Consider the following 12299-nt stretch of genomic DNA (forward strand, 5'->3'; position numbering starts at 1 on the left):
GATGCAATTAGCATTACTTGAGCTATTTTGCCCTGTTTTTTAGTCCCTGCTCTTGATTTAAAATCAAAGTTTTTTAACATGGATGGATTTACCATCTTATTTGGCCTCTTACCAAGGTGGGGAGGCAAAACCATATCTATTTGCTCTGCATTTTGACGCATTTTGAAACTGGTTGCTTGCAATTTGAAATTGTTGAACTAATGCTTACATTAGTCGATAACATTAAATTCTAGCTCATAAATGCTAGCTCATAAGGGTATTAGTATAAGATGAAATTCAGACCATGCCTTGACACCATGCCTGCCGTGACGTGTCAAAATTGCCTATGTGTTAAAATTGTAAAATTGTAATTTGCATGAGACCAACCGACCTTGTATCATTTACTTGCCTGCAGATATTGTATAGAGCCTTCTTAAGCTTATATCGTTGAATAAAGAAGGGCTTAACCAGGTTCCAGGGCTTAACCAACAATCGAGGTTCCAGGGTAAAGGAGCGCTGGTAGAGGAGAGCTATGCAACAGCAGAACAGGGAGAGCTATTAACCATCACAATAAACTGTCAACAATCGCTGCAACTAGAAACAACTTAGCCGTCCTTGCTATTACTTATAATCTGGACCTACGATTTTGGAAGGAAACTCACCCACCATTGTCAGGTCACCAAAGAACGGAGGGCTCTTTCAACAGGCTGACAGCTTGGTCTCCATCCTGTCTAGACTTTGCTTGGCCTTAACGCATCCCTGGACTTCTTCATGACTGAACTAGGCTTTGAGTCAGAATTTGCTTGGCCTTAACACGTCTTTGGTCTTCTTCATGAATATACAACTACCCAAAGTCTTGGGCGTTGAGTCAGAAGTTGCAGCAGAGAACTACTTGAACTGCTTGCTTTGGTGCTGGTGGATATGTATCTATAGATGGTGTTGGAGTTGCTGGTTCTACTGAAATTGGAACAACGACAACTAGCTCTGAAACGAGATATGGAACTGTATGATATGGATATGCTCGAGCTAAAGGATCTACTGCTACGGGGTATGGCTATGGATCTTTGGCTTAATCAACAGCTTCACCAACAGCATAATGAACAGAGTCAAAAGCTTAATCCACTTACTAAATGGCTTAAACAACCGGATCAACAACTGGAACTGATAGATCTGTGGGTGGATCTACTACATCTCATCACGAAGGTCATAATCAATAGAATAAGCCGCTGCTTCAAGTGATGCATCTCGATCACGAAGGTCATAATCAATAGAATAAGTCGCTGCTTCAAGTGCTACTGGTGGTACTTATGCTGAACGAACAGAATAACTCGCTGAATTGATAGTGTGAAAAACTATGTGTTTGTGTTTGGCAATTGAGTTTCTTCAAGGCAATTGTTCTCTGGTTACACCTCTCTGTCAGGCAGGATGCACGTGTAGCACATGCAAATACAAATTTTATAAATTACAACTACACATAGCATAGTAATCATCGTACACAAAAAACTATGTGGGACCCACCATGAGGGCTATGTGTCACATCGTTCCAGTTATCAAAACTCTGCCCTCCTTAACCTCAACATTATTCATTCCTTAGCCTTGTGCTGTCCTTGAGGGCCGCCTTAACCTTGGCCTTGTTCATTCCGCGGTGGAGTCCATGTCTCTGCAGCGTATGTTGCATATATTGTTAGCCTTTTCAAAAACTAGTACATTTTCTCAATTGGTGTTCTAATGCAGTGGTTTTCAAATTTCCGCTTATTTTGTAATCATTGATTAGACAGGATATCATAATATTTTCATTACCAATTAACTGTCTGAGAAATTTTTTTTGAGAGTTCGATCTTCAACTTATTTAAATCATAAAAATAAGAATTTCGGACGGCATCGAAAATATTGGGGTTCGATCATTGAATTTTTATGAATACCAGAGCTATAGCTTGTTTTGTTTAAAATTTCCCTGATTGCAACCCAGGTTTTGAAATTCAATATCTCTATATCGCGTATATAAATATGATTTATCTATCTTGTCATTTTGTTTGACAGAATACTTATTTTCTATCTGAAAGTTTATGTTACAAGTTTTGACCTTGCGATAGTGATGCTCAATTATGTATATCTTTTTGGGCTCATCAAATTTCATAGTTTCTTTTCTTTGAAGTGCATACAGTGGACAAAGGGTATTTCAAGTGGCACAATGGCAAACTGTAAGAATTTTTTTTTCCTTTGCTTTTTAATTTACATGCCGTCTCTCTGACTTTGAAATTTTACTATGGCATCATGGAGAAATGGCAGAGTCAGTACCCTCTGCAAAAGGTGAGTTTCTCCTTTAATTTTTGTTCTTTATCCTTTTGTCCCTTTATTTATGTTAAGGGTTTATAAAATTTTGTTTTCCCCTTTTTCATATATTTTCATTGTTTGAGCATTCAAATGCTACCCCTTGCATTGCAAGTTCAACTTTCTCTTTTGCAAACCATAGGTGGGTTTTTTCTTTCGTGGATTTCTTGTACGGAGCAACGGCCTCTATTTGCTTTTGTTTCAGCCATTCATTCCCTACCATTGCAGAGCAGAGCAAAGCAAAGCAAAGAATATAAAGATTTGAAGCCTTGGAGGTAGAGCAAATAGAGTTGAAGGCTCGGGGGCAGTGGATTGTTGACCAATTTATCGAAGATGGTGGGGTTTGTAGTCATCTTGGTCTCGGATCCATGGCTCAAAATTTTGTTCCAAGGAAACCAAATGGATCTAGTGTATAATTAGATCAATTGCGTAATCGATCATGTTGAGGCTTTGCCCTGATCATCTTAACTTTATCAATGCGTAGTTTATCCATATGAAAACCAACACGGGGACTGTCAGAGTTGCGGATTTGGCGTCACTGGACTTTATTTGCATTACAACAACCTTGGAGGGGAGATACCCAAAGATATTTGTAACTTAACTGAGTTGTTGGACCTTTATCTTAATGTCAATGGGCTCTCTGGTCCCATTCCCAAGGAGCTAGGAGCCATGTCCACCTTGTAAGGTATACACTCTACCTCAAACACACAGAGTCTACATTTGTGTCTTTTTTTAACATAAACAAGTAGGAAAGCATTTGTTTTGTTGGGCTAACTAAGATTGAAACAAACACATATTTGCATTTGTAGCACTCCAGCTGCGCTGCAACAATTTGACAAGGTCTACACCTATGGAGTTGGGGTCTCTAAAGAAGGTCAATGTTCTTGCCGTGAAAAACAACCATTTAAATGGTGCAATACCAGCATCATTGGGAGTGCTAACCCTGCTGACAAGGCTGGACCTCAGCTTCAACTCACTTTTTGGGCCCATACCAACTCCTCAAGGTGACATGTATCTTATGCCCTGCACATCTACGATTAACAATATTATCTAAAATTTGTTTTGCTCAAATAACACATTTAAACAAGGGGAAAAAATTGTATGGCCTTGGCTTAGCAATGATATATCTTCGTTTTGTTGTTTACTTGGGACACTATAGGATTACTAGTAGCACAAACCTATTTAAAACTAGGTCTAAGGGTCTGATATTTTGACTTTGTACATCTCAAGTTCCACAATTTGATAGGTTAGCCATTTTTGTGAATTCAAGTTATACATCTGCAAGCTTCACAAACTTGATGTGCAATTCATATGAAAGGCACCCTCATAATCACCAGAGTTTAAATGGGTTTGTGCTTTCACCAGAGTTTAAATGGGTTTGTGCTAGTGTCCCTATTCAATGCCACTAATATACAATCTAGATTCAATGCATCCTTACATGTACAGTCAATAACACAAAAACAGAGTTAGTAGAACACCTCACCCTCAATTTGATGCATCTTCAAGCTTCGCAACTTCAAGGCTTTGCATATCACATCAGAGTTTTCCAAGTTTAAGTGGATCTGTGCTATGCAACCTCAATGTTGTGCATATCACATCAGAGTCACCCAAGTTTAATTGGATCTGTGCTAGTGTCCACACTCAATAAAGCCAATGCACTATTTAGATTTAAGACACTGTTACACAGTCATGCATAAATGAGTTGATGGGTCATTACATCCTCTATTTGAACACGAGAATTTATGGTGCATATCACAATTTAGATGGGTCTATGACAGTGTACATATTGGATGCACCCAATGCAACATCTAGATTTAATACAACTTTACCCATATATAAGTTTATAACACACTTAAGAACAGACAAACATAGAAAATCGATAGGTTTGAATCTGTGAATGTAAGGTTGGTTCTGGTAAAATGGTGCACATTGGAATCACCTGTGTTTAGGCTGTTAGAGTCCATATTCAATATATCCAATGCACCATTACATATATAGGCACATACAAACATGAATATTTGATAGAACTCTACACCTACAATTTGAAACTTTGAATGTAAGATTTCCTTCTAATGTGGGATGCATATTAAATTCATCTAACTCACATGACCTTTACATTACTATTGTCCATAGTCAATGTACCATAGATACAATGCATTGTTACAGATATTAGCCCACACAAATGCAAAATGTTGATGAACTGTCCTTCTGTTACCCAAGCTGTTGACCCCCGTTTTTCTGGCTACAATTATAATGTTTGAATGTAAGGATTGTTTCCAATGTATTTTTATGCCAAAAATGGGCTGATATATTATGGTTTCTCTTGCATGTTGCAGGTTTTAAATGTATGCAAGAAGGATTCATGTATGGAAAAAATTCAAAGCTCTGTGGAGAAGATTTTGTTGGGCTTGCAATGTGTAGTGGAAATTCTCCATTAATAAGGCCAGAAACTTTTGTCTCACGGGCACCAAATCTAACTACCAAATCTCCTGGAGACTTCTCTGTGCCTCCGTTGCAGAAAATTCCTGAATCTGTAGATTTCTCAAGAAGTTGCCAAAATTTCTCCAAAACGTTTAAAACCCCAAGCATTGCCATTGTTGTGGCTACGATTGCTTTGATAGGTGGAGGAATCCTGGCAACCGTTTTCACATTCTCATGGTTTCAAAGATGAAAACAGAAGATTAGCAGTGCTTACGAGACAACAGACAGGACTAAGTATCGATAATTCGAAAGATTATGGAAGGAAATCTATCACTCCATTGATTATTCTAGAGTACTTGAATGGTTGGAATCCTTTGGCACATGATGGAACAGGATGTGAATGCTTCCAGAACTCTAGATTTATCAGTTTGTGGTAGGAGTCAAAGGGTAGGATTTATCTTTCTAAATAACTTGACAGAAGAACTGGTCAAGTAAATATTGCCAAATATTTCACAGTTTACATGTTAAAGACTAATGAGATTAGCAAAATTTTTTAAATTTTAAAATAAATTTCCATCCTGCAAGAATACAACTTATATTTCTCGAAGCACAAAAAAAGACACCATACAACTTTGCATTACTAGGTCACCGAGCATATTTTCTTTAGCACCCATTGTATCTGGAGAGTTCCAACTCTTTTCTAAATGTGCCTATGTTAGCAGTGAGCACAATACTAAATTGCTTAATCTGATTTGTAATCGACAATTCAACTAGGTGCAGTTTTATTGAATCTTCACTAAAGTTTTCTTGGTATTTCCTTTTCCACTTGAAGGAGATGCCAAATAATTGCATGTGGTCCCATGTGCTTTTCCCTACTTGTTTAATCATCCACTTATCACCAAGTATAGCTCATGGGTCCTTCCAATGAAGGCTAGTGATGAAGAGTGAGATGTACTCATATGCTATCAAGTCTTAGAATCTTTGTGCTGCCTTACATTCCCACACCTAGTGCTAAAGGGGTAGTCTATTCATGTAGCATTCTTCCCTCCCTCGCTGGAATCCAGTGACCTAACAATTTAAATTTCTGACCAATCCAGAACTATAGTTGATTTTCCGAGCATTTGGGTTGCTTTAAAATGCCAGGGTTCTGAAACTCATGGAACTTTGATTGTGTGAAACTCAGGCTACCCCACTTGAAAGTCAAGTAGATGTTATTTCATGTTTGTAGGACTACACTTTTTGAGCCATGATTGGAATGAAGAAAACTGATTACTTTCTTTCTTGTTTTATTCTTCATGTGTTGGTGTAATCTTGTGGATTCCTTGATTTTCCTGATTTGTTCAATTTATTTTTCTTTATAACCAAATCACTGGAAAACCCTGGAGGCTTCACCACCATTGATGGGTGGTAATCAGGGAAAATTTCCGGTGCCCAAGTGCCAAGCACCTCACTTCGCAGAGATTAAGAGATTGAACCTGTAACTTCCCCAATTTAGGATATATATCTCATGTCTGGCTTGTGACTAGTTTCAGCCAATCCTCAGGGTTGATTTTATTCCCTTTAATTACTAATAGGGATTGATTAATCCTCCTGTTCTTCCTGTGTTTGGCAGGTCATTACAGATAGGAAATTGAAGGATATAACAGCAATATTCAATTTCCCACCAACAACAACCAATGCTTCTTTTGTCCTGCGCAAACGCTATATTAGCTTACTTTATCATTATGAGCAAGTTTACTTCTTTGGGGCACAAGGTTAGCCATTACGCCCACCAGGTAGTTTGAGCTTGCATTGTGTTTCTCATGTCCTCTTGTTTCCTACCACATGTGCTGAAGGTATTCTCATATTTTCTGTTGTATTTTTCAGCTGCTTTGCCTACTCCAAGTCCTGTGTCTCACTTGAAGAATATTAATGAACCTGCCATTACACTCTCTATTGAAGCTAAACCTCCGCTTAAGAAAAGAAAGAGATGTTTCCACCTAACCTCAGCACAATCATTCTTCAACAGAATTTGAAGTGTTGTCTGACTTGATAACTTGATCTTGCAATTTGTTAGGTATGCTTGTTAGATTAACTAGGCTTGATCCTTGACTTGGTGATATCTACTAAGATATCCTTCCTTTTTCTTTATTGGCAGTTGATCCTATGTCATCCATGGGTCATCCCATGACTGGAGTTATTGATGGGAAATTTGAGAATGCTTATCTTATCACTGTGATGGTTGGTTCAGAGAAATTAAGAGGGGTTTTGTATGAGATGCCGGCAGGGTTTTCTGGAGAACAATTTTTGCAAGCACCTAGTTGCATGAACAATTCTTATAATGGGGATACAGCTTTAGGGGTTCCTCCTCGTCAACTTTGTAGGAGGAAGGATGAACTGAAAAAGAGGGATCCCAAACATCCTAAGCCAAATAGGAGTGGTTACAATTTTTTCTTTGCTAAGCAACATACAAAATTGAAAGCATTGCATTTCAGGCAAGGATAGGGAGATCAACAAAATGATTGGAGACTCGTGGAATAAATTGACTAATGAAGCGAAAGCTGTAAGATACAAGTGAATTTCATTTTTGTGGCTATTTATTTAGTCTTCATTGTTGCCGGTAACAAACTGAAAATAAAATGAGTTTTGTCTTTCTTAGTATGTTGTGCTGACAATATCTGATAGATGTAGGTTTACTAGGAGCTTAGATTGAAGGATAAAGAAAGGTACAAAATTGAAATGGAAGAATACAGAGAGAGACAAAAGGTGCTTTCCCAGGATAAGGGAATATTAGTTTCTAGAAATGAAGGCTCAAATCAAGGGCTTGAAGATCATACCGAAGTGCAGATGCAAGACCGAGGAGTGCCACTTACAACAAATGAACGTTCAAATCAAGCACTGGATAATAAATCTAACCTGTTAAATAACTATCCTGACCAGAATCTTTCCTTACAAGTGGGAATACAAGACAATGGTTTTAAAGTGGCACAATTATCTAATAAGTCTCGCATGGTTGGTGCGGATATGTCTATAAAACAAGAGTCTTTGGTGGGAACCAAAATGCCTAATGAACATGAAAACAACCATGGAAATGACTGTAAGAATATGGTTTTAGAACCATAACTTAGAAAAACTGATGACACAGATAAATCAACTGTCGACCACAGAATTTTTGGCTAGAGGTGTGATGCACTAACAATGTTGTATTTATAGTCTCAGGTCTCCAACCTGAAGGTTGACTATTTTTGTTTTGGATTTGGTGTATAGTATATAAGGTCACAAGTGTAACTTACCTGGTTAAAGCAACTAGGATGAGGGACCAGTATTGATGCACAGATCATCAAAGAAACTCTAAATTCATGACTCTTGTTTTTTCTGATTAATGCTTTCCAAAGTCCATTTTGGGAAGATGATATGTAACATCGCAGACTCTTAGAATCTGATGATGCAGAGCTAGGACTTTTCTCTTTGAGATAACATGCTCAAGATAATCTTTTGACAGGATTTGGCCAGGCTTGATTAATTTTCTAATATTTGGAGTGCAAGTAATTGGATTATAAGGGATCGAGGATTAAAGGCAGCCTGCATGTACTTCTAAACTTCGGCTCTGGTTTTGACTGTAGACTTGGTTTTGGTGGAGCGTTGTTGGATCTCTTATATGTTTGGGAGCATTCTGAAAGTAACGACTTGGTGGAGCCTTGTTGGATCTCTTATATGTTTGGGAGCATTCTACAAGTAACTACCATGGAGGTTGCTATCTGATCTTAACTTTTTAGTCTGTCCAAATTGGGCAAGGACTTGCTGCCTCTGCAGCCCTTCTTGTTTTCTTAGTTAACAAAAGAAGTTCAATTTCTTCATTAAGGATATCTTAAATAAGTACTAATCAGTAGAACTAGGATGAGTGAACATGATACATATGTTTTTCTCTTAAGTTTATTTTTAATATTAAATATTTATTTACTATATATATATAAATTATTTGAAAGAATTTATATGTATTATTTTAAAATTTTATTTAATGATTCAGATTTATTTAAATAGAAATAGAAATAAAATTGTCTAAAATATTATTTTTTAATAAAAAATTTAAAGAAATATTTGTATTTTTTTTGAATTTTTAACTAATTTAGATTTATTTTAATTTTAAATCTATCAAACACAAATCAAGAACAAATCTCTTTTTACTCAAAAAAAAATAAAAATTACATCATGAGAGTTGAGAGTGAAAATGCATCTAAACTTATTTAATTATTAATAATTATAATTATAATTATAATTATTAATTTTATATTTTATTTTATTTTGTTTTGTTTTTACTTTTTATTTTTATGTAATTTAACCAAGTTAGAATATTTTATTGATAATTATAATTAACAATTATTTTATTTTGTTCTAGTCAAATTGTTTACATGACATTACATGACATTATAACATTTCTACCATATTAATAGATGAAATGGTTTCTTGACCATAATCCACCAAGACAATTTTCTAGTAAGATTGTGATTTTTTGTTGTTTAAATACAATTTTGATGATGATGATGATTGTTAACGTCCACTGAGACCAAACTTTGGTCTATCAGACCTAAAGAAACAAGTTATTTAGTTTGATTTAAGATTTTATTCCTATGCTCAAAAAGCTTGGAGAGAAGCCTCCCAAGCTCACTATAATTTTGACATCGTAGAAGGCTAGGGAGGTCAGTATTGCAACAAAGATTATGAAACTAATATCTAATGTGGTTGTACGCGGGACACTCTAAGAGGAAGTGGATTTCATCCTCAATGTTGCTATTCTCATAGAGATGGCAGATCCTTTCCATCCATGGTGTTTTAGGCACCTCCCAATGACCTGTTTCACTATGGAGCTCATGAGAGTTCGTTCTAATCTTCGCTATACTAATTTTCCTCTTTGAGCTAGTAAAAATGGAGAGATATTTTTCATCTTCTAGGGTGTGGTTGATGACCTTCTTATAATAACTTAATTTTCTTTTAACTGCTAAATCTTTCTCACACCACATTTTTTCTTTGAACTTAGAAGTAACAATATTTTTAATGTTATTAATGTTTTGCAATGCATCATTCTCGTTGATCTCCCAATGGTTTAAGCAGGCACTCGTGTCTTTATACCACCCCCATTTCAACCTTAGGTGGTTTTGGCTGGAATTTAAAGCTAGCTTAGGAAGTCTATGATCTCCTATGTTATTGAGCTTGTGCTTGTATAACAGAAGCCTAGTCATAGCTAGGCCCTTGATTGGGGAAAGACCTACTTCTACAAGGAGAATAGGATAGGGTGTATTGCTTTTAATTTTTAGGTTATACGTTATAAAGCGCTTCTAGATAGGCTCAATCTTTCTCAAGGATTCTCTAGAGATACTGCAACCCCAAACCTCACATCCATATAAGATATATGAGTTTTAAAAAATTGTATTGGATTTTGAATAAATTCACCCAAAAAAATTCTCCTAAAAGAACCATTTCATCTATTAATTAGACTATGAGAACTTCATTCATAATCTTCATAAAAGATGTCATAACTTTCAATTATTAATCCATTTATCAATTATAGTGTTTTATTATAATTATAGTGTTTAATTCCTCACTTATTTATTTATTGTATATGGACATTTTCATATATATTGTTTACTGTAATTATTGTTAAAGTATTTAATGGGTCTTTCAAATAGAACATATTTGTATTTTCATTTATTAAATCATTAATATATAGTTATATTTTATATTAATTATTTTAATGGACCACACACATAATTTGTATAACAAATTAACTATGTTATTTTCTATTGTTCTTAATTGATTTTAAAAATATTATTAAATTATAAATTGTTTATGAGAAAATTCTTTGGGTAAAATGATAATTATAATTTCTGTTTAATGCATTAAAAACTATTGAATTAAATATTATATGTAAATATCACTTGAACCTGTAACTTACTAAATCATTCATTTTTTGTAGTTGGGTTTGATTATGTTAAAGTAGCTTTTGAGAAAAATATTATGAAAGGGGTAGTTATAGTTCTCGGAAATGCATTGTGAATGCTCTAAAGGCTCATAAAAATCTATTTCAAGTTCCCTCCTTCATGTGAGAACCACCTAGATAAAGACACCTAATAGAATGGTCATTGAGCCACCTCTTCATATGCACATGTAATAGTTTTCCTCGCCTTCAAGCTAAAATTTAGTATTTAGGGGATATTTAGAAGTGAAAGAGAAAGTATTTTCAATGAATCTCCCTCCCAACATTGGCATTATCCACTGAAAAGATCTCACTCGTTGCTACGTAGGTTTTAACCATGTTTGGTAGAAATAATTAACTCCATTTTGTAATGACATAGGCATTCAATTTTCTGTTTGTGGTTTTCCCTTAGGCCTAGCTTTCCAACATACAACTCTAATACCATCTATAACATACTGAGTTTCATCATACAAAAAAAATCTATATTAGGCTTACCAATAGTATTATTCTCTTCAATTTATCTCCTAAGTAATCCTTAGGTTGTATGTAGCTACGATTGGTAGATTTCCTAGTTTCCTTACATTAATAACAAAATATTAAAATGGCATTCCTTTCAACCTTAATCTTTTTCTTCATTATAATTGGGTTCTCATTTCCCTTTGTTATAATTATTCCGTTATCCCTCATGGAAATTCTTCATACATATTTATAGTGTTATCATTAATAAAAAGGTACCTTTTAGCTTCATAGCCAAAACTCAAGTAATAAATCCATTCTCTATTAAATCATTAAACATATGAAACTCATGTATGATAGTCTAGTTCCAAGTGCATGCATATCTGTTTAATTTGATTTTATATGAGGCTTTTGAATGTGGTATATCATAATATTTGGATCCCATGTGGGATAATTTTTGTTTCCCTTTATGTTTAATGTATCATGCATGGTCCATATGACATATGGATCAGTGCCCATGTGACCTTGTTCACATGTTTTTCACAAGACCATTATACTAATTTGTTTAACGTGGTGATTCATTTGTTGATCATCAATAGTTGTGATTATGAGGAGGTAGCCCTAGGTCATATTTCCCTTGTGGCATCATTATTTTGAGTTTCATTTGGTTATGCAACTATAGAGGAGTGTCTCTCCAAGGGTTTTGATGTCATAGGGTTTCTTCCAAGCCCTAGCTTGAATCTTTTGGCTCTTTGGCTATGGTTAACCCTATGGTTCCAGTACCCATGATTCTTGTCTACCCTAGAGAGTTCGTTTGTTTCATTTCTCAAGTATATAAAATGTTAATTCCAATATTCTCTAATAAATTTCTTCCAATTTCACTTTCACTACTCTAATTAGTTTTATTGGTTTGATTTGTAGGGTAAGGGCACCATTGACATTCCTATGAAGGGTTTCTGCTAGCCCTTTTTGTAAGTTGAGGGTTCAAGCCTCTCTTTTGATATGTTTCCTCCTATGAGGTTGCCAAGGCCAGTGGCCAAAATTTTGTGACTCAAAGAATGATTATATCTAAGCATAAGTGTCCATGGGTTTTATGGATACATTTTTACCAAGTCTTCTGATTTCTCTATTACAGACCTTTTAGTTCCTCCGGTTGGAATGG

At 35.4% G+C, this 12299-nt stretch overlaps 1 pseudogene; it reads left to right on the plus strand.

Moving 5' to 3' along the window:
* Positions 1 to 912: 912 nt before the first annotated feature.
* On the plus strand, positions 913 to 7833 carry LOC149167512 (high mobility group B protein 9-like; annotated as a pseudogene).
* Positions 7834 to 12299: the final 4466 nt, after the last annotated feature.

Source organism: Pinus tabuliformis, chromosome 5_1 (genome assembly GCF_031772625.1).
Source record: "Pinus tabuliformis cultivar Carrire ecotype Pingquan chromosome 5_1, CPIR1, whole genome shotgun sequence".
Lineage (NCBI taxonomy): Eukaryota > Viridiplantae > Streptophyta > Pinopsida > Pinales > Pinaceae > Pinus > Pinus tabuliformis.